The sequence below is a fragment of the Capsicum annuum genome, chromosome 10, assembly GCF_002878395.1.
Source record: "Capsicum annuum cultivar UCD-10X-F1 chromosome 10, UCD10Xv1.1, whole genome shotgun sequence".
Lineage (NCBI taxonomy): Eukaryota > Viridiplantae > Streptophyta > Magnoliopsida > Solanales > Solanaceae > Capsicum > Capsicum annuum.
The window spans coordinates 81,693,367-81,715,010 of record NC_061120.1 but is presented as its reverse complement, the minus strand read 5'-3'; the positions used below and the strand labels follow the sequence as shown (position 1 = coordinate 81,715,010).

The 21,644-nt window shown below is 34.7% G+C and overlaps 1 non-coding gene across 1 annotated transcript; it reads left to right on the top strand.

Annotated features, from left to right (window-relative positions):
• Nucleotides 1–15,637: 15,637 nt before the first annotated feature.
• LOC124888288 lies at nt 15,638–15,743 on the top strand. Its single transcript, XR_007046416.1, has one exon. It is a non-coding gene; the product is annotated as a small nucleolar RNA R71 (small nucleolar RNA).
• The last annotated feature ends 5,901 nt before the right edge of the window (nt 15,744–21,644 follow it).

Genomic DNA, 21,644 nt, shown 5'->3' with positions numbered 1-21,644 from the left:
TTCAGCTTTTATTTGTATGCTTGAGGGACTTAAGGCTTTAAAACATCACTAAGTGTTGGGGAAAGTCATTTTTAAGGTCTCTAAACTTTGAGGATTTTTATTTTGGTCTTTCCGACCCCGAGACATTAGTTTTTGAGTTAATTCATGTTGAGGGATGTAAGAAGTATGTTTTGGGGGAGTTTCAAATTTTTTAAACAAGGTTTGGGTCACGTTTAGATCACAAATCCAACAAGTCACCGTGATGGGGCCATGTCGCGGTGACATTCCCTTTGGCACGAACATCGCATCGCGGTGAAGGTGTTTTCATCCAGCTCTTGATTTATAATTTGAATTCATGAGTCCTAATCTTTATCTTAGTGTGTGAAGTGCTTATGAGGTGAAAAATATTCATAGAAATCACTTAGAACAGAGTTGAGATTAGAGTCTTTGAATCGTCAAAATTTTGGTGTTAAATCCTACAAGGGTCAACTTTAAATGTGTCTAAATTTTGATATATATGGAATTTTTTATCACAAAACCCACCAAATTGTAGATAATTGAATTATCTTTCCAAAGATACAAATTTATTCTTAATCTGATACCCGAGCAAAAAATTATGATAATTTTTGTCATAATAAATAAGCCACTGTGATAAGACCGCATCGTGGTGAACTTTTAATCCTCATTCTAGCTACAATATTTTATTTTAAATGATTGAGGGGCAATTGGGTATTTTTGTAACTCAACCCAATCGTTCATAACATGATTTGGGCACCAATTAGGGCATTATTTTGCACATCTTCATCTTCCATAATTTTCCTCTTAAGAAAACCCTAATCATCCCCCAACAACATATTCAATTCCATTTTCCCCAAGAAATCAAGAATTCAAGTTTCCCCAAGTTCAAGAATATTCAAGAATGCTTCAAGAATGGTGTTTCTTTCCCAAATTTAGAAGTTTAAGGTAGTTGGCAGTTCATCCGTGGGTCCCCTTTCACCCATGGAGCCCAAAAATCTTAACTTTAATTAAAGGTATGAAATTTTCCTTTTATTTATGAAGTATCATATATTCAAGATGAATTGAAATCATGATTTCCTTATTAATTTAACTAAATTCATGTCTATGGATGATATCATCAAAAGTTAGGTTATTTCATTCTGTAAGTTTCGATTACCATGACGTATCCAGTTGAATTTCATGTTATAATATCGAATTATGAACTTTGCCATGTCTATAAGTGTTTTCAAGTGAATTATTCTATTCATGCTTGATTTGCAAGTTTCCATGTCCTATTCCATAAATTTCATGTTAAATCCCCAACTTACAAATTTAGTCATCCACTCATGTTATTTCCAGATATATACCATATTCCTATGTTCCAAGTTCATGACTCTTATGTCTTTGATGAAATGTCAAAATGTTGGGTTTTGAGTAATGATATCCTACTATGGTCTTTAAAACTTGATATCTCATAATTGTTATTTCCATTCAGTGCTGGTGGGTTATGAATATCTGATACCTAGTTTTTTTACATAATTTTAGTATCTTCAGAATGATTTCAAATAAAGGATAAGCATTATCATTCATTTACTAATTATGATCAGTTGTTTGCTGAGTTAAGCTTAGTTTAGTCTAATAATCAGTGTCCTTCAGTTGAGAGTTAAAATTAGGACTGAGTGAACGTAGGGATGGCGTCTCCTCCATCAATTCAGCATAACAAACTTGTCTCCTCCGCTAGTTAGGCATGAGGCACTTGTCTCTCCCATCTGATAGGCATGAGACATTAGTAGCAGTCCCTATGTTCAAGACCTATAATTCCACCGTAGATTATAAGGGGTCCCCCATTAGTTAGACATAATACCCTAGTCCCTTGGGAGATCAGCTTAGTGGATTTACATAGCCAGCGTTAGTATCTGTGTCACAGTACTAACACCCTTCCAACTGGGGTTACAGGTTGGACCCTAATAATAGATTTGGGGCATGTTTGTTATAGCTAGCACCCACAGTCTCAGAATAGTATTTAGTATAGTTTATGTTCAGGTCTACTTGACCAAAGTATATAGATTCTTAGCTATTCAGTTATCAGATTTTAGTTTTTAAGTTTTAGATTATTTCAGAAATATGTATATGCTTGGTCTTGTGTTCTTAGATACCATAGTTTTTATGCACTCATGCTCAGTATATTTTTGTATTCATATCCTTGAGTTATGTCGGTTTTCACCCTGTAGTTTTAGACCCATTATTCATACAGCACCCATGTTTTACTGTCGTCCAACTTCTGTTATACTTATATTATAAAAGTAAAGTTTTAAGTAACTAAGTGTAGTTATTCACCATCTTATCAGATTATATTTGTTATACATGTTTTAAGACACTTTAGCTTTTAGTTTATTTCAGTCTCTGGGTGAGTCTTCTTACACTTAGCAATCATGCTTTAAGATTTCACATTAAATCAGTTTTACTTATTGCATTCACCCCCGCTTACTCAGTACATTCCAGAAGTACTAATAAATATATACAACTATGTGGATACATTATTTCATAATGTAAGTACCAGTTGTAGTCCACATATCATGACCAGAGAGTTGCATATCTCATCCAGCAGGTGGTTAATTTTCCTATTTTGAGAACTTCATTCAGATATTGCTAATATACTTTAATTTATTACTAATATGTATTGATTAGTGGTTGATGCAGGTATGTCCCACCCAATTATAGTCATTATAGTAGAGGCTTCGTAGATGTTAGTCAGAGTTAGTCATGTTATTTCAGTTCTCCCTTTAGTTTTTATTAGATTGTAAATTTTATCATTATTATAATTCTTTGCACATTTTTTCATGATTATATTTTCTCACATCAAAATAATTTATGTAATATATAATAAATCAGTTGCTTAAAAGTATACAGTTTATGGGATAGCTTAAAATCACTTGTGGTTCTAATAACAGTGTTACGACTTAGGGTAGTCTCGAATCGTGAAAAAATTCATATCAGAGAACAGAGTTCAAGTGTCCTAGGGTGTCTATGAAGCCGTGTCTAGTAAATTCTTTTGAAATGGTATGGAGATATCTATACCTTCGAGTATCGACAAGGCATTTAGGAAATGTTTCCCTTCTTTTATTTCTCACATCATGCAGTAGAAGTGTCCACCAAGAAATTTATGTACATTCTCATCTTAACCCATTCGTATCAATACTACCTTATTCTTGAGGTAACAGAAATTATGAAGCTTAAATTCCTATAGATAGGGTTTTCTTAGATAGTCCCTACAGATAGTTATGGGATTAGACGAAGGATGAAAGGTATTCAACTAGTGACTTTATGTTTCAAAGTTTTAAATATTTCATTCATGATCATGAAAAATAGTGCTTTAAGCCAAAGTTAGATGTGATTTCAGATAGATCCCTTCTCAGAATCCTATGATAGCATATGACCTAGAGTTATAAGCATGAACCTAAAATTTTAGCAGCAGTAAAGTAGGGATATTGTTTGTCTAGATTTAGTAAACTTCATAACCGTGGTGCTAGTTATATGAAGGTGAATCAGTAGGCTTGAATCAGTGTATGCAAGAATTTAAGTTTGTTGATTTGAAATTATATGTTGTAGATGTTGGGCATGTTAATGTTATGGTAATCCCCATGGATTGGGAAAAGTATAAGTTTAGAAATATGATATTAGTAGGCTATGATGAAAGTAGTATGGTTCATTAAAGGTTTGGGAATATCTATGTTAAGTGTTCGAATCTAAGTTTGAATCTTTGATGATTTAGCTAATAGAAGAAAGAGTTGAAGATGTAGATAATGTAAAATAATGGTATGATGATACTCCTAAAAATTGTAAGTTAGTCAGTGTTTAAGTTATTATCTGATAGTTATTGAGGCTAAAGAAAGGTAGGAGTTCTATCTCAGAAGGAAGTATTAGCAGTGGGTTTTACACTTTCATATGAAGTCTTTCAGGTTGAGTTTATTATTTATCTATATTATTATATCTCGGGCTCTAAAATATAATGGTTACAGTTCAGTTTAGATTTTATTAAAGAGGCCTACATACTTAGAATGATGGCTTCAAATTAAGGGGAAGATGATAGAATAAGTAACCAATTCAGGCTCTCAGATCCTAGTAGTGATGCCAGTATGTTTAGAAAAGCAGTAAAGGAGGAGGATGCCCAACCCATTATTATCTCAGTGCAAAGTTTTTTTTTCAATCATCATGATATCTACTCATGCCTTATATGCCAGATCCATGATCATAATCATATTCATGCACTTTCCATAGAATCATGTATGCTTCTAGATCATTATATGTGGAGTTTCAGTTCACTTAGTAGTAAGAATCATATTCCATGAAATTATGAACTCCAAACTTAAATCATGCAGCTCATGACTCATATAGTTATGCTTTACAGTATATTCAGTACTAGGTACACATGTTACACTCCTAATGATCAACAAAATTTAGTTTATGTCATGTATGCCCTCACTTTAGCTCTCTTTCGTGAATCCATGATATTGATGCCCTATTTCCCAGGCCTAAGTAAAGTGTCACGTTATGTATAGTTATTCTTTCATGCTTCAGGTCCTCGTATTCTAACCTTTTAGTGACCTCTCGTTAGGTCAAGATAGTGATGATGAACAACTATTTAGATGGGAGAGAGTAAGTGCTTCTTGTTTTCATGGTACTGACTAGTATTATGGTGTTATGTGCAGTATGTTGTGATTTTGGGTTAGGTTTGAACATGATGTGAGAATTTAGCTCAACTCAGATGTTGGCAGGAATAGTTATATGTACCCATGTAAGAATTATAAGTTAATTAAAATAAGCTGATATTTAAGGGGAAAAGTATCATTGAGTATAATATTTTAGTAAAATTCAGTTCGTATAGCCAGAAATTCAATTTAGCAGTCAGACAGGCAAGTTCATATGGATTTTCCATCTTTCTATCTAGTCTTACTATCTGAAGTTTCATGAATATGCCTATTCCATAGGGTAACATCTTACTTCTAGTCTAAATCAGTCTTAACAATAAAGGATATCTATATTCAAAAATTGTATGGTGTTGGTTATCCAACTTAAAAATTTGACCAAAATAGTACTAATGGATTCCCAGATTTTAAAACTATCAAAGCATGCATTCATGAATGCAGCTCAGTCCACACATCATACATCAATTTTCTATTCCAGATATTCAGTCATGATTCAGTTTGTAAGTGTCTCATGCATCATCTCAGTCTCTCCTTAGTATTTTAGCCAAGTCAGTATCATTTGTGGGATGAACAATCCCAAGGGGGAGATATTGTAATAGCTCGAGTTTTCATATCCTAAACCTCTCATCTTTTCTTCATCAAACTAGATCCTTCTTGAGGTAATGGTTACTCATAAGTTTACTCTCTCGCTTCTATCTTAGCCTTATAACCATTCTCATGTCATTACAAGTACTCAAGAAATTAGTTTAGTTTATGTATTACATCTCAGAATCAGTTATACAATCATGTTCTAAGTATGTATGTTCAGTATATGATCTCAGTGACCTTAGTATAGTACTCTTAGTCTAACCAGTCTCATTCAAGGAAGAATGTTTCCAGGGGAGATATTGTAATGCCCTGTACTAAGCTCAATTCAGGTTTTAGTTGTATGCTTAAGGGGCTAAGGGCTTGAAAATTTCACCAAGTGTTGGGGACTCAGTCATTTTTAAGGCCTCTTAACTTTGAGGATTTCATTTTGGTCTTCCTGACCCCGAGGTGTTAGTTTTTGAGTTAATTCATGTTCAGGGATGTAATAAGTATGTTCCAAGGTACTTTTGGATTTTTCGAACAAGTTTTGGGTCACATTTGGATCATGAATACAACAAGTAATCACGATAGGGCCACATCGAGATGACATTCCCTTTGGCACATACACCGCATTGCGGTGAAGGTGTTTTCATCCACTTCTTGATTTATAATTTGAATGCATGAGTTATAATCTTTATCTTAGTGTGTGAAGTGCTTATAAGGTGAAAATTGTTCATAGAAATCACTTAGAACAAAGTTGAGCTAAGAGTCTTTGATTCATCAAAAGTTTGGTGTTCGATCCTACTAGGGTCAAATTAGAATGTGGATAACTTTTGATATACTTAGAGTTTTTTATCTTAAGACACCAAATTGTAGATAATTGAATTATATTTCCAACTATACTAATTTTGTCTTAATCTGATACCCTAGCAAAAATTTATGACAATTTTTATCAGAACTAGTAAGCCACCGCAATAAGACCGCATCACGATGAGCCATTAATCCACATTCCAGTTATGAATTTTCTTTTTAAATGATTCAGGGGAAATTGGGCCTTTTCCCACCTCAGCTCAATCATTCATAACACGATTTGGGCACCAGTTAGGGCATTATTTTTGCCCATCTTCTCCAATTTTCCTCCCAAAAAAACCTTACTCATCCCCCAAGAACAAATTCAACTCCTTTTTCCCCAAGGAATCAAGAATCCAACTTTCCCCAAGTTCAAGAATCTTCAAGAAAGATTCAATAATGGTGTTTATCTCCTAAGTTAAGAAGTTTAAGGTATGTGGGAGTTCATCCATGGGTCCCATTTCACCTATAGATCCCAAAAAACTTTTCTTTAATTAAAGATATGAACTTTCTCTTTTGTTTATGAAGTATCATATATTCAAGATGAATTTATATCATTATTTCTGAAGTAATTTGACTAAATTCATGTCCAAGAATGTTATCATGAAAAGTTAGGTTATCTCATGCTTTAAGTTTCGATTACCAAGACGTATCCAATTAAACTTCATGTTATAATATCGAATTATGAACTTTGCCATGTCTACAAGTGTTTTCAAGTGAATTAATCTATTCATGCTTTGAGTTGCTAGTTTCCATGTCCTATTCCATAGATTTCATTGTAAGTCCCTAACTTATAAATTTAGTCATGAACTTATGTTGTTCTCACATGTATACCATATTCCCATGTTCAAGTTCATGACTCTTATGTCTTTGACGAAATGTATAAATGTTGGGTTTTGAGTAATGATTCCCTACTATGGTTTAAAACCTTGATATTTCATTATTGTAGTTTTCATTCAGTGATGGTGGGTTATGGACATCCGATACCAAGTTGGTTACATAGTTTTAGTATTTTTACAATGATTTCAAATAAAGCATGAGCATTATCATTCAGTCAGTTATTATGATCAATTGTTTATTTAGTTAAGATTACAGTCTAGTAATCACTGTCTTTTAGTTCGGAGTAAAACTTAGCACTGAGTGAATCTAGATATGGTATCTCCCATGTCAGTTAGGCATAAGGAACTTGTCTCCCTCATTAGTTAGTCATGAGTCTCTTGTCTCCCCCGTTTGTTAGGCATGAGACATTATTAGCATTCCATATGTTCTAGACCTACGGCGCCATCGTATACTCTGGGGGGCCCCCCATCAGTTAGGCATGAGACCCTTAGTCTTTTAGGACATCAGATTAGTGGATCCACACAAACAGCGCTAGTACCCATGGTGCGGTACTGACACCCTTTCAACGGGGGTTACACGTTGGACCCCAAAAATAAATTTGACGTATGTTGGTTATAGATAGATCCCATACTCTCAGTACTGGATTTTGTATGGTTTCAGTTCAGGTCTGCTTGACCAAAACATAAAGATTCTCAACTATTTAGTTATCTGATTTTAGTATTTTAGTTTATAGATTATTTTAGAAATATGTATATGCATGGTCTTGCATTCTTAGATATCATATTTTTCATGCACTAATGCTCAGTATATTTATGTTTTCAGGTCCTTGAGTTATGTTGGTTTCCATCCCGTAGTGTCAGACCCAGTATTCATACAGTACCCATGTTTTACTGTCTTTCATCTTCAATTCTACTTATATTATAAAAGTAAAGTTTAAGAAACTAAATGTAGTGATTCACCAGCCTATTAGATTATATTTGTTATACATGTTCTAATACACTTCAGCTTTCAGTTTATTTCAATCTCTGGCTGAGTCTACTTATACTTAGAATACATGCTCTAAGATTTCCCATAAAATCAGTTTTACTTATTGCATTCACCCCGCTTACACAGTACATTCTAGAAGTACTAATCCATATATATGTCTGTGTGGCTACATTATTTCACAATGTAGCTACCAGTTGTAGTCTACACATCATGACCAGACAATTGCACTTTATAGCCTGTAGGTGATGAGTTCTCCTATTTTGGGGACTTAGTCAGATGTTGCTCATGTACTTTACTTTATTACTCATATGTATTGATAAGTGGTATCTTGAGGCATGTCCTAAGTAATTATAGTCAGTATAGTAGACGTCCTAAGTAATTATAGTCAGTATAGTAGATGTCAGTCAAAGTCAGTCTTGTAATTTCAGTTCTCTCTTTAGTTTTTATCAGATTGTAAATTGTATCAGTATTATAATTCTTCCAAGATTTTGTCATGAATATATTTCCGAACATAAGAACCAGTTAATTAAACTACTATATATCTGTTCCTTAACAGTATGCCAGTTTATGGGTTAGCTTGGGATCACTTATGGTTCCAAGCACCGTGTTATGACTAGGGGGTAGTCTTAGGTTGTGACATTAAGACACTTAAGTTAGTAATACAATGACTAAACAGAATGCAAGTTTCTACACTAAGCATGTTATGTACACAATTGAAAGTTCAAGAACACTACACCAAAACATCCTAGCCTCATGAATTGACTTACCTTGTTAGAATACTCATACGTACTGTTGAATAAAAAATGTCATATAACTCGCCAAACTATCATCAAACATGTGCCTCACAACAGGAGAGTTACCCATATTTCTCACACAAAAGAAATTTCTAACAAAATGTGCACAAAAATAAAATTATGTTCACTCTCAAAAGGGATTCGTAAGTTACACAAGATGAACCATAGCCTTGCCCTTAATGTAGTGCTATATTAATATCAGAATGTTAAGGCTTAAGAGAAAACAGGTCTTTATGGGTAGCAATGTAAGGTAAGGGACAGGTAGGAACTATTCTGGCCAATAATAGTGACTATCTTCCCTAAGCGCTTTAATACATCACATTATACAATCAACTCACTTTTAAAAACCAATTCACAGTACTTTTATTTACCCTAATCTTTTGTTTTGCCCCATCTCATTAAGTTCATTTACAAATACTGTGGTGGGACTATTGTCTATTCACAACTTATTCAATTTGAACAAATTTTTTTCTCTTTATATTACTTAACTCCCAACCACAATATATATCATTTTTTTGAACACCAATAGCTATTACATAGGGGCTTCGCTTTCACCTTTCTTCTACTTGAAATTCCAACTCCTCACTCAGTTAATTATACACTAAATAGCTTAGGTTCTTTGGATTAACTCAAGGTCAATCAAAGAAGGGATTATGATACATATACGGCTACCAAAGAATAAGCAAAAGGCTCAATGGGGCTAACTAGGATTATGAACAAGGGTAGGTAAAAAGAAGGTATAAACTACATATCAAAGAAATGTCTATATCCTTTCCTAAACCCGCATTCCTTATTTCACTTTGTACACATACCAGGCAAGTTCTTGACATTAAGTGCAACATGAAATATATAAAACCTCTCACACATATGGAACATGCTAAAATCAAGTAGGATCATTATAGACTCTCAACCAAACTACCATATGAATTCAACATTAAGCCAAGAAGTACAAGAGTCATAATCATGAGTGTAGGAGTATCAAAAGTAGTATTTCACACAATCAACACACTTTTTACATTTAAAACACTTGCATCATGCAGTCAAATATAGCACCAACAAGAAAATCCCACTTACCTAAAAAAAATTAAAAAAGAATTACTCCTAAAATTGGAAATTTCCCCATCCCACTTAAAAAATCTACTTTGTCCTCAAAGTATACTTTTAAAAGTAGAGATAGAAATACTCCTTGAGGCCTCTAGCCCTAGATAGTAGTATGTTTATACATCAATATGGTCCAAGAACCCCACACTCAGTCTTTGCCATTCTTCTTAGCTCAGATTTTCTGGTACTTAGACTCCCCATCAACCTGTGACTCAACAAAAACAAAAACTAGTGAGGTAAAAATGAAAAATACTAAAAATAAAACCTACCTTAACTTGTGTTTCCTACCAAGCACCGCCTGATTTAGTGTCATGGCATGACCCAATTTATGTGTAACGACCCGAGACTACCCGCTAGTCGTTACACGGTGCTCATGACCCTGAAAGACCACACACTTATCCTTTTTTTGATATTTGTACCATAAACACTATATAACATCTGAAAATAAAAGCGTAAAACTAGCCATAAGCTTCAAAACATCTAAAAATACTCAATAACTGAGAGCCGAATATAATATATCAACATCCGTCTAAAAAGCCTCAAAACTATCTAAACTGTGGAGTTGATGGGATATGTCCCCAACTAACTCCGTCAACTGAAAATAAATAAAATTTGATGCAGTAATAGTAAACTGAGATTCGTCCTTGAAAGAAGAGGTCTCACTGCTACTGCTGCTAACTAGGACTGTACTACTGAGGATACTCTAGATCTTGTGCCTCTGAACCTATGGTGCCAAATAAAACACCATAGTGCAAATGCGTCAGTACAGGAATGTACTGAGTATGTAGATAAGGTCAGGATAAATGAAAGGGCTCATGTATAGTTAACTACTAATCTGAAATAATCATTAAATTACTAAATGAGTATGCATATATGAATGCACAAGCCATAGTCACAAGCATCACAATTCTAGACACTGAAACTTGTATACCATGTTACTGTCATCTGAACTCCCTATTAGCACTAACATACTGAATCACTAAATCATTCGATCTGATAACTGATTAACGGGATATACCTACATCAATGATAAGAAAGGAGAATGTACGAATCTGACAACAAGAATACTCAACATCATATGAGAATGAGATCAAGCCTATCTGACGAGAGTTCTCTAGATATAGTAACCAGAATACTCAACTGAATCTGAGACTAAGATCAGCCTATCTGACGGAAGACCTCTAGATATAATAATAAGAATACTCAACATGGTCTGAGATTGAGATCAAGCCTATCTAATGGGAGATCTCTAGATATGATAACAAATATCTATTTATGAGATCAAGCCTATCTAATGGGATGGTCCAAGAATCAATGGAACTATCTGAGTTCCTTATTGAGATAGATAACTATACCACACAGTCCTGATTTCTGAAGATTGATACTGAAACTACAACTGTGGGAACTAATTACTTAACCAATATGCCCTGACCTACCACAGGTGGGTCCAACCTGTGACCCCAGTTGGAAGGGTGTGAATATCATGCCACGGGTAAAGACCTCTTTGGTAAAGCCTCTCTAATGAGATGACCCTCACAGGAAGTCATCCTAAGGTGATATAATAGTCAAACCTCCCATAGGTGACAGTCTCTACTGACTGGGACTCCTGCATCCTACGTTGGCTGTGCAGTTCTGGAGCTTAGGAATTGTTCCTAATGACTCGGTCTCTCTGACGGGGAGCCATTATCCCTGAGCTCGATCGGTGCTAGTTTCTACTCCTAACTAAAAAACTTTGAACTGATCCTCAACTGAACACAAACTGAGCTAAATCTGACATTGAGCATATTTCTCAAATGATCCGACTAGGTTAAGCTGAATTTACATGGTTTCATATCTGATAAAATAATACTGAATCACGATATATAACTGACGATACAGAGTTGAATAGATTACTCGATCACTACCGAGGCCAGAACTGAATACTAGAGTACTACAAGATCTGAGTTGGGTACAACACTAAGGCTAAATTACTAGCGATACTGAGATTACCAAGATAACTGAGATTTCTCAAACTCTGTAACTATCTGAGGATACAGAGTTATGTAGTTCCCTGATTTATGAGAGTCATGGCTCTACTGGAATTATCATAAAACTGACACGGGCTCTAGACAGCAGCTAAATTGTCGGGTATAAATACCCGCAGGACTCAATAACATAAAAGTAAAACATAATCATTCTTTCTCTAGTCATCATAATAATTATTTGTTCATTCACCACAATCATTCATTCCTTCACCACAACCACTCATTCATCATCACAATCATTCATTCATCATCAAAATCATTAAGGCATCTCTTCAAGTAATAGGGAATCATATCTTATATTCACCCTCGCAATCACTAAGACATCACTTCAAACATTTAGATATCACCAACCTTTATTCATCATAACAATCACTAAAGGGTCACTTTAAGCATTTCAAAATCATAAGAATATAATAGCGTAGGGGAAAACATACTACTAGATTGTACTTCATTCAACAAGGTCTTACATCAAGTACTCCACACCTATATCGGTCTTAACATGTATTTGGACATAACATGATTTGGAGGAAACTTCATACTATTAGATCACAACTTATTCATCAAGCACTTGGTATGTACTAGAGACATAGCATGTATCAAAGGGCACATAATTGGGTAAATTACTACTATCACATCTCTACTTGTTCACTATAATCCTTCAACAAATACTAGACATGCATGGGTTCACACTTAATTGGAAAATTCATGGTACACATAGTTCTCAAGACTTATACATGGAGAGGAGTGCATATAACAACATGCCATACGTCCATCGACCCAGCTTCATGAACATTTCATCAACAACCACAATACATAACAATATCATAGAAGGCATTATTTTCATAAGGATGTAACATGCATTTGTCATTTAGGTTACAATTTAACTATAATATATGATTTCTAGCCTCTTAGATATTTTATCAAATTCCCTACATGCACAACTTAGGCATAGGTATAATAACCCAATTACTCATCAAGAACAACCAAATTTACATGTTTCCAACTCATATAATATCATAGATTCATACAAACTACATAAATATTCCATCTTGGAGATCGTTTAATATCAACAACAAGTACATAATCCATTTACCATAAAAATACCACATACTAAGGACAAGGCTTGATAACCCTATAGACAAACATGAATCACAACTCAATCATAGCAAGAACATCAATTTCAACTCACAAGAACCATTAACATTTAAAAACATAAAATCTTGGAGATTTAGAAAATGGTTACTTGAGCTTCTTGGATAAAAGGGCTCCAAGAATCAATATCCACATACCTTGGGAAAACTCTTTTCTTGAAAGCCTTTGGAGAGATTTCTTAATTCCCCTTGATTTCTCTTGATTTTTGCTTAAAGAAGAAATAGGGATTTGATTTTGTAAACCCTAGTTTTCTTGGTGGAAGAAGAGAAAATGAGGCTAAAATCCCTTAAGTGGGTATTTATTGAGGTTTGGGCAAAGACCAAAAAATCCCTTGGAAATTTAACTAAAATATCTAGATTTTTCATGCTAGCGCGACATGCCATAATCGTGCCAGCCCACTAGAATTTGGACAATTGGGAAATGGCATGACGACGAGACACGGTGGAAATTATTTTGCCACCTTGGTGCGAACTGGGACTATACTGCGATGTAGAGGAATCACGGAGGCTTGTTGAAATTTGAAAATTGGCATTTTGGTTGGCTTCGGGATGCGCCAGAGTGCCAGATGGCATAGTGTCTTACTAAAATGGCTCTAACTCTTCACCCGAGTGTCCAATTTAGGTGAATTTGGTATCGATGGAAAGCTTATTCAATGCTCTACATAAGAAAAAGTAGAAATTAGGGAAATTCCACACAATTCAAAGTATTTCATACTTAATAAGATATTTTAGAAACTTTTAGACTCGAATTTTCGCTTTACCAAATAAGCTCTAAGTCTCAGACTAGGAGAGAAATTTTGCGGGGTATTACATTATGACTCATCCATTTTCCTTCATCCCCTTTCTCATAATATGATGCCATCTTATTATTCACTTCTAACCTCTCGAGTGTGAACTCTCAAGGTCAACAGCTCTCAACAATAGCCTTTTCAGGCTTATCAATCTGCATCATATCGGGAAGGGGTGGTTGTGTCTTGGGTTGCTCAATGTAGAAGTTCGAAGAGATCTTTTGAGAAAATGACTCCATCACACCATACTTATCCCCTTTAATCACATAATCATCTATAAATATTTGTAGTAGGATAGTGTGTTGAGAGGTTTGTATACTTTGAAAACTACCTCCTCATAACCGCCTCCTTATCGTCCAGCCTCAGTATGAGTGTGCCCTCTCTTACTTCGATTAAAGCTCCTTCTGTCACTAAGATGGATGTCCCAAGATGATTGGTACTTTTTCATCTGCCTGATAACCTAAAACAATAAATTCAGCAGGAATGATAAACTTACCGACCTTGATAAAAACATCCTCTATGATTCATTTGGGATGGGCTAGTCTCTGGTTTGCCAATTGAAAGTCACAGTGATCGGTCTCGGCTTTCCCATTCCCAACTTTTCAAACATAGGTAGGGGAATCAAGCCGATACTCTCCCCAAAATCAATCAGTGCATGAACCAGCTTATTGTTGCCAATTTTAATAAGAAGGGTGAATCTCCTTAGATCTTTGAGGTTTTGAGTCATCTTCTGCATCACCACAGAGTTTCACTCTTCAGTGAGTGCTACTATCTCGACATCCTACAACTTAATTTTATTGATGACCATATTATTTAAGTACTTAGCATACTTGGGCATTCCCTACAAAACATCTAAAAGATGTAAGTTAATGTGGAGCTCTCTAAATATGGCAAAGAACTTCTTTAAGCTTTTATCTTTCTTTACTTTTATATGCCTCTATGGAGAGGGTAATGGCGGTCTCTCATGTACCTTTTCAGCATCTTTAATTTTTGAGTACTCCGACTTCCTCAAATTTTTAGTAGCTTGGCCATCTACTTGTTTAGGAACTAAATCAACATTTAACTCCTTAGTTTTCATTGGAGGTTTTTCATTGAGCTCCCTACCAATCCTTAATGTTATATCCATTACTTGTTTATGATTTTTAGTATCACTTACCAAACCACCTTGAGACCTGGCATTTTAAACTTGTGCAATCTGACCTAACTGCAACTCTAAGTTCCTTGTTGCTACTTTTTAGCTCTTTATATCTTCCCACTGACTCTTTATACCTGCTGCTAATTGTTCTAAGGTAGGTAAAAAAATTTTCAACATCTCCTCTATATTGCTAGTGGATTAATTTCCTTAAACCTGTGGTTGCTGAATCTGCTGCTATTGGGCATTCCATGATTGATTTTGTAGTTGAGCCATCCACCTTATATTGTAGGAGTTCCCATAATTTATCCTTTGAACATTTCCTACAAAATTCACTAACTCAGGATTTGCAGCACACATATATGCAAAATGGCCACTATTTCCACAAAGCATGCACCAAGTACTTCCCTGCTGAATTGCATTGATTGTTACTGCAGGCTATGTAACCCCCAACTTCATATTATTGAATTGAGTTGTTAACTGATTTTATAATGCAACAATCTGAGCAGAAATAGTTGTAAACTGGTTCACCTGCATCCTTCTTTGTGGCACTTCTTAATTCAAAATTCCACTCAGGATTTCCTTGTACAATCTGGTTCAACAAGGTATACAGGCCATCATATGTTAATTACAAAGCATGACCACCTGAAACTGAATCCAACAAATTTTTGTGTTGTGATCAAGTACCTCAATAAAAGTGTGAGATAGTACCTCATTGGACTGCTCCTGATGTGGACAGTCTTAAAGAAGAGCTGTGAACCTCTCCCATGCATTATATAAATTCTTATATGGCTTCTGTTTAAAGCACACAATCTCATTGCGCAGTCTCGCAGTCTTTCCAGATGGGAAGAATTGGATGAAGAATTTTTGAGCTAAGTCATCCCATGTTGTGATTGAACTTGCTGGCTCAGCATTCAACCACTTCTTCACTTCCCTCAATAGTGAAAAGAGGAATAGTATCATCCTAAAATAATCAATTAACACACCCGTAGAGATGAACGTGTCACTGATCTCCAGAAAGTTTCTCAGGTTGACTTGTGGATCTTCATGTGAAAGCCCCATAAACTATCCACTGTTGATTAAAAGTTGCACCATGTTCTATTTAAGCTCAAAGTTACCTCCAGTAGTGGTTTTCTGAACAGGAGAGGTCAAATTTGTCAGAAGTGGGATTGCCAATTCTCGAACTATCCTGAGGTCAAATTCGTATACTGATTGTTAAGGGTTAAAAGAATATAGTTAACGTTTTTAAAACTTCCTTAATTTGTTTTTGTGTGATTAGGGATGGTTTAGGGATGTGAATGGATTGCAACTCCCTTAATTTAAGTCAAAACAGAGCACTTTTGGCACTATGCAATCACCATGCAACTCAAAGCCAATCGCACAGCCCCAAAGTGGGTGACACATGGACAATCACACAACCCAAAGTGGGCTACGCATGGCCAATCACAGAGTCTAAAGTGGGCTACGCATGAATAATCGCACAGCCTCAAGATGGGGGATGCATGGCCAATCTCACACCCTTTCCAGGGGCCCTTTGCAATTGTCATGCAACTCAGGACCTTTGCACGGATTTTACTTTTCGCTCGCTTAGGACATTAAGAAAAAATACTATCTTTGGAAATCTAATTCAATTGTCCATAATTTGGTGGATCTTGAGAGGTAAAATTCCACCTATGTAAGTAGTTACACATGCTCAAAGTTGACCCTTGTAGAATCAAATACAAAAATTTTGCCAAATCAAAGGCTCTAAGCTCAACTTTGCTCTAAGTGTTTTTCTATGAACATTTTCACCTAAAAAGTACTCCACACACTAGGAAAATGATCATGAAACATGTATTCAAATACAAATCATGGGACTAGAATTTATAAATGCAAAAAAAATAGTTCAATTTCTAGAACAAAATACAGGATGTTACCCCTATAACTTGAGATGCTACCTTTATGGAATTGATAGGCTACAAGTGATGTTGATCCTTGTTGGAAAAACCCTTATTCCTGGTCAAAATACCAATAACACTATATTGATAAGATGGAAACCTCCATATGTCTTAATACACGCCCTCTTTGTGGTCGTTGCATGATCAACAACCTAAGAGAAAAGAATACTCATCTGCTATCAAATGCTCTGATGCCAAGCGGTGTGGAAAAACTAACCCTCTAATAAGTCTATGCACTATATCATGTACTGAATGACATAGACTAGGAGTATGTCTGACTGAATCAAGAAATCCAATTTTATACTCTGAGATAGACATAGAACTCTGGTGAACACCAACAAACCAAAATCTGGTTCGAGAATCACTTAATTTACCAAGAACCATTTCTAGTTGTGAAGACTCCACAACAAGACTTGAAATCCACAACACTGATCCTGAAGAACTGAGGAAGTGACAAACTCTATTGGAGCCTGGGATGGCTCCAAATTCCGTAGCTAATGCATAAGATTTTTAATATTAATCTCAAACTCCTTATCCTAATGTTGAGCTGAAACTCTAGTAACATGCGCCGAAGTCCCATCCATATTTATCAAAAACCTAGTTCTATCCATCTGGGAGAGAATGGATTCAAATGAGTACTTAGAGGTTTACCAAAGTATAGACACACAACAAGTAGTCAAGAATAGAATTTACTCAATGTTCCAAATAGCTTTCAAAGATAGGACACATACGTCTTCATATTGATCCGCAGGATTCCACTAGAAATTTAGCTCTTGTACAAACATACCCTAACCTAGGCTCTGATATCAATTTGTCATGACTCAATTTCTTAAGTCATGATGGCACCAACTATAACCTACCAGTACATAAGCAAACTATAATTCAAAATATCTAGAAATGGATTATTAAGAGAAATAACAAAAAATTGTCAAATAAAGAGAATAATATAGAATATAATCCAAAGACTAAGTGAAATTAGTACAAGAGCTTCTAATAAAATAGGCGTACGAACAAACTACAAGATAAAAGTAAAAGCCATCTCTAGGATACAAAATAATTAGTCTAATAAATAAGAGTGCGAGCGGGAATACTCTAAACATCAAAAGATTTCCCTATATCTCTGATCCATAGCTACTCAGCAAGATGCACACGTTAATAGAAAAATTTCATACTAGGATCTGTACGTTGCAGAAGTTTGGTAGGAGTACCAAACATATGGTACTCATACTACAAGAAATCTGGTTTTTAGTGGCGAAAAATGTCATCACTAAAGGATGAAATGTCGCCACTAAAGACTTTTTGCAGCAACAAATATGACGTTAGTAGTACTTCTAAAACTAAAGTTTATTGAAAATGAAAAAGTAAGGTCGCCACAATAGAAAAGTATTTGTGACGAGTTTTATCGCCATAAAAGGTAGACAATTTCACTGCAAATTGTATTTTGATAAAACACATATTGGTTAGGTTGCCACTGATATACAAGAATTAGCAGCGACTTTACCTCTGTAAAATCACCATCATATGCGATGACATATTTCTCACCACAAAATCTCAATCATCTGTGATGACTTATTTCTCACCACAAAAACCTATCTATTATTCGGGACGACTTATTACTCGCCACAAAATCACCATTATTTGTGACGACTCATTTCTCGCCACAAAACCCTTGCTATTAACTATGATGACTTATTTCTCGCCACAAAATCACCATCATCAGTGATGACTTTTTCCTCGCCGCGAAAAACATTCTATTAGCAGCAACCTTTGTCGCCACAAAATTAGTATCACTAGTGACCACATATTTATATTAGTAGCAACCCATGTCGCTCCTATTTATTTAAATGTTAGTGTTGACTCTTATATGTTGTTGCTAAAAATAAACTTATAATAGCAAAATTCATTGCCACATATCTACTTAATCATTAGTGGCAAGTCTCATTTTACCACTAGATTAAATATTGTGCTCAAATAAAAATATTGTTTTCATCAACCAAAGAATTGAATTTATTCAATACCTACATTAGACAAAATTGACAACAAATTTAAGAACTACATATAATATTATCTATTAAAAGATCACATAGCATTTTACAAAACATTCTCCGACTATATTTTACAAGTACTTCACTTACTAAGAAATCAACGATACATACATTAATAATGATATATATAGTACTTCAGTTTTATCAAATTCATACATATGATAAAAAATCTAACATGCATTCTACGCCTTCATGCTCCTCCTTAGTCAACCCATTGTTTAAGAACGACCCTGCCATTAAAACACACGAAGTCACTTTACGATTATAGAAAAAAAATGCATACATATACTGAATGAACTAAAAGGCAGTGGTGAAAATTTCATTAACAAGGTGCCAAGTTCTCCCCTGAAACGATTAATTCCAACTACACCCCTGAAAGGATTAAAGTGTACATAAATCTTGTAAACTATGTAGACCATAAAATGGTACTTCCAATATAATATCTCAATAGATCAATTTCCAATCTAATATCTCAATAGATTGTAAACTTTTTACACTAGAAAATGGTACTTCCAAATTCAAACAAACCTGTAGCTAGAAATTAGTCAGTACATTCCAATTAAGACAAACCTGCTGCTCTTCCCTACACAGCACTATACACTGTAGTTCTTAGTAGTTAGACCAATTTGACGCATCAAATCCAAAGGAAAACAAGTCCACGATATACTTTTTCAGGAGGTTCTATAACCTATACATCTTAACAAGCAAATGATATACTTTTTCAACAAGTTCTATAACCTATACATCTTAACAATAAAATCCTATACCTTCTGTATATTTATTTTTTAAATTTGATCTTTTTCGATGCAAATCTCAAGCTTTAAGCAATTCCATAGTTTGACAAAGATTCTTGAAATACAATGCAAATGTATCCCCACTTGAACTAGCTTTCAGGAAATTATCCCAATAATAAGAGGGAAAATGATATGGTGGGTCAATAAATTCATACCATCATATAAGATAATCAGATTATTACATTCAAGAGATCCAAGGGGGGTGGGTAGAATTACACTGACAAATAATCACCAAAGAGATTAAAAAAAGCAACAAACAAAGCTAAAAATAATGTCAATGGCTAGTTTTACTACAAAGCATCAATCACAGGAAATTACACTGACAACCAATCATCCTTTGTTTTCTTTCTTTGGTAATATTTCCAGAATTTTACTGTCCTTAGCTTATTTTCACATTTTTATTTGTAAATAATGAATTTATATTTATGACTTGTAGAAAAATGAATGTCAAAGTGCTGATGGTTCTTTTCTGGACAATGAGTTGGACAAGAAAGTACCTGATGCATTCCATCCATGAGAGCATCCATTTTTTCTTGAAACATTTTTTCTACTTCTCATTTCATGTGTTCACGCTCCTCTTCCATTTTCTTTTGTAAATCCTGATCGATATCTTTTTTCAAATCAGCAGCTATTTGTTCACGCTCTTCTAGCAGCTTTCTTTTCATGTCAAGTTGCATGTCTTGAGGCATACTTTCTACCACTAAAGACACACTAGCCTCTATGTTTTCCTATTGTGTTTGATTCTTTTTAGGAGGCTTCTTGCCATATCCTTTTCCTCGAACATATCCCGATCTCTCACCAAGAACTGAAGATAAAATTTTATCTCCGGTCATGCGAAGCTCGATCTCTTCGGACTGTTGTTCAACAACAAGTTGTAATTGTCCCTATAATGATAAACATTTACAACCATTGGTTAATATATTAAGATTAACTTATAGTACATCAAAAAGGTAATATGGTAGTGATTTCAGAAAATTACATGAATCTGTTTAGATTGAGGATCCATCCATACATGTTCTCCATTAACATTCTTACGTGTGTGTTGGATCTCTCAAATTTTATCTGGTGTATCTTTTTATCCTGGTAGAGGATTTCTCTACAATATCAAAAGGAAAAATATGTTTACATAACCAAAAAATTATATAGAATTATATAAATATCAAACAAGTATATGTAATAATAAGGGAACAAATATGATGTATCTTAACTGTAGATTCCTTTACTTCTGCAAATGATCTTTAACCAGAACAATGTTTAGTTATTTGATTTTCTCAATTTCTTTTGTTTCTCTCGCTGATGACCTGTACTTACACGAACAGATAGAAGTCAGGCTAAAAGACAGACACATCAAGTTGCAGGTTCACCATTTGGCATTTGAAATACACTAGTCTAAGAAACTGCAAAAGATGTGCTATTACTTGGCTTGCGGTTAAACAAAAAAACTTGATATGATAAGAAAAACATCCAGGTCTAAGGGAGTATAGAAGTTATATTTGAAGGTAAAGACCTATATTTTCTCAAACCAAATTTCAATTATGTGTTAGTTACCTTGAATTTATCACTGCCAAAATGTTCCACTAAGTGCTTCTAGTCATCTAACTCAACATCCTCAGGACGATGCGATAATTTATCTTTATAATTGCTATATCTAGAGTAGATAACATGTAATCGAGGTTTCCATGCTCTAAAAAGTCATTGCATAGTTCTTACCATAAAACCTTGCAACTTATGCTCTGGCAGCCCATTTCTAACTTCAAATTTGTCCTACACATTTGTTAAACAAACAGAAATTAAGAAATACTATTTGGTTTTAAAGAATAATATTAAAATACTATTCGGTCTGCAAGATTCACTTCTAAGAACACAACCTTAAAAGTCAACTTCTAAGCTCAGATTCTATTTTTTTGTGAACATGAAAGAGAAAGAAACCAACATGTCATGGCTATAGAGAAT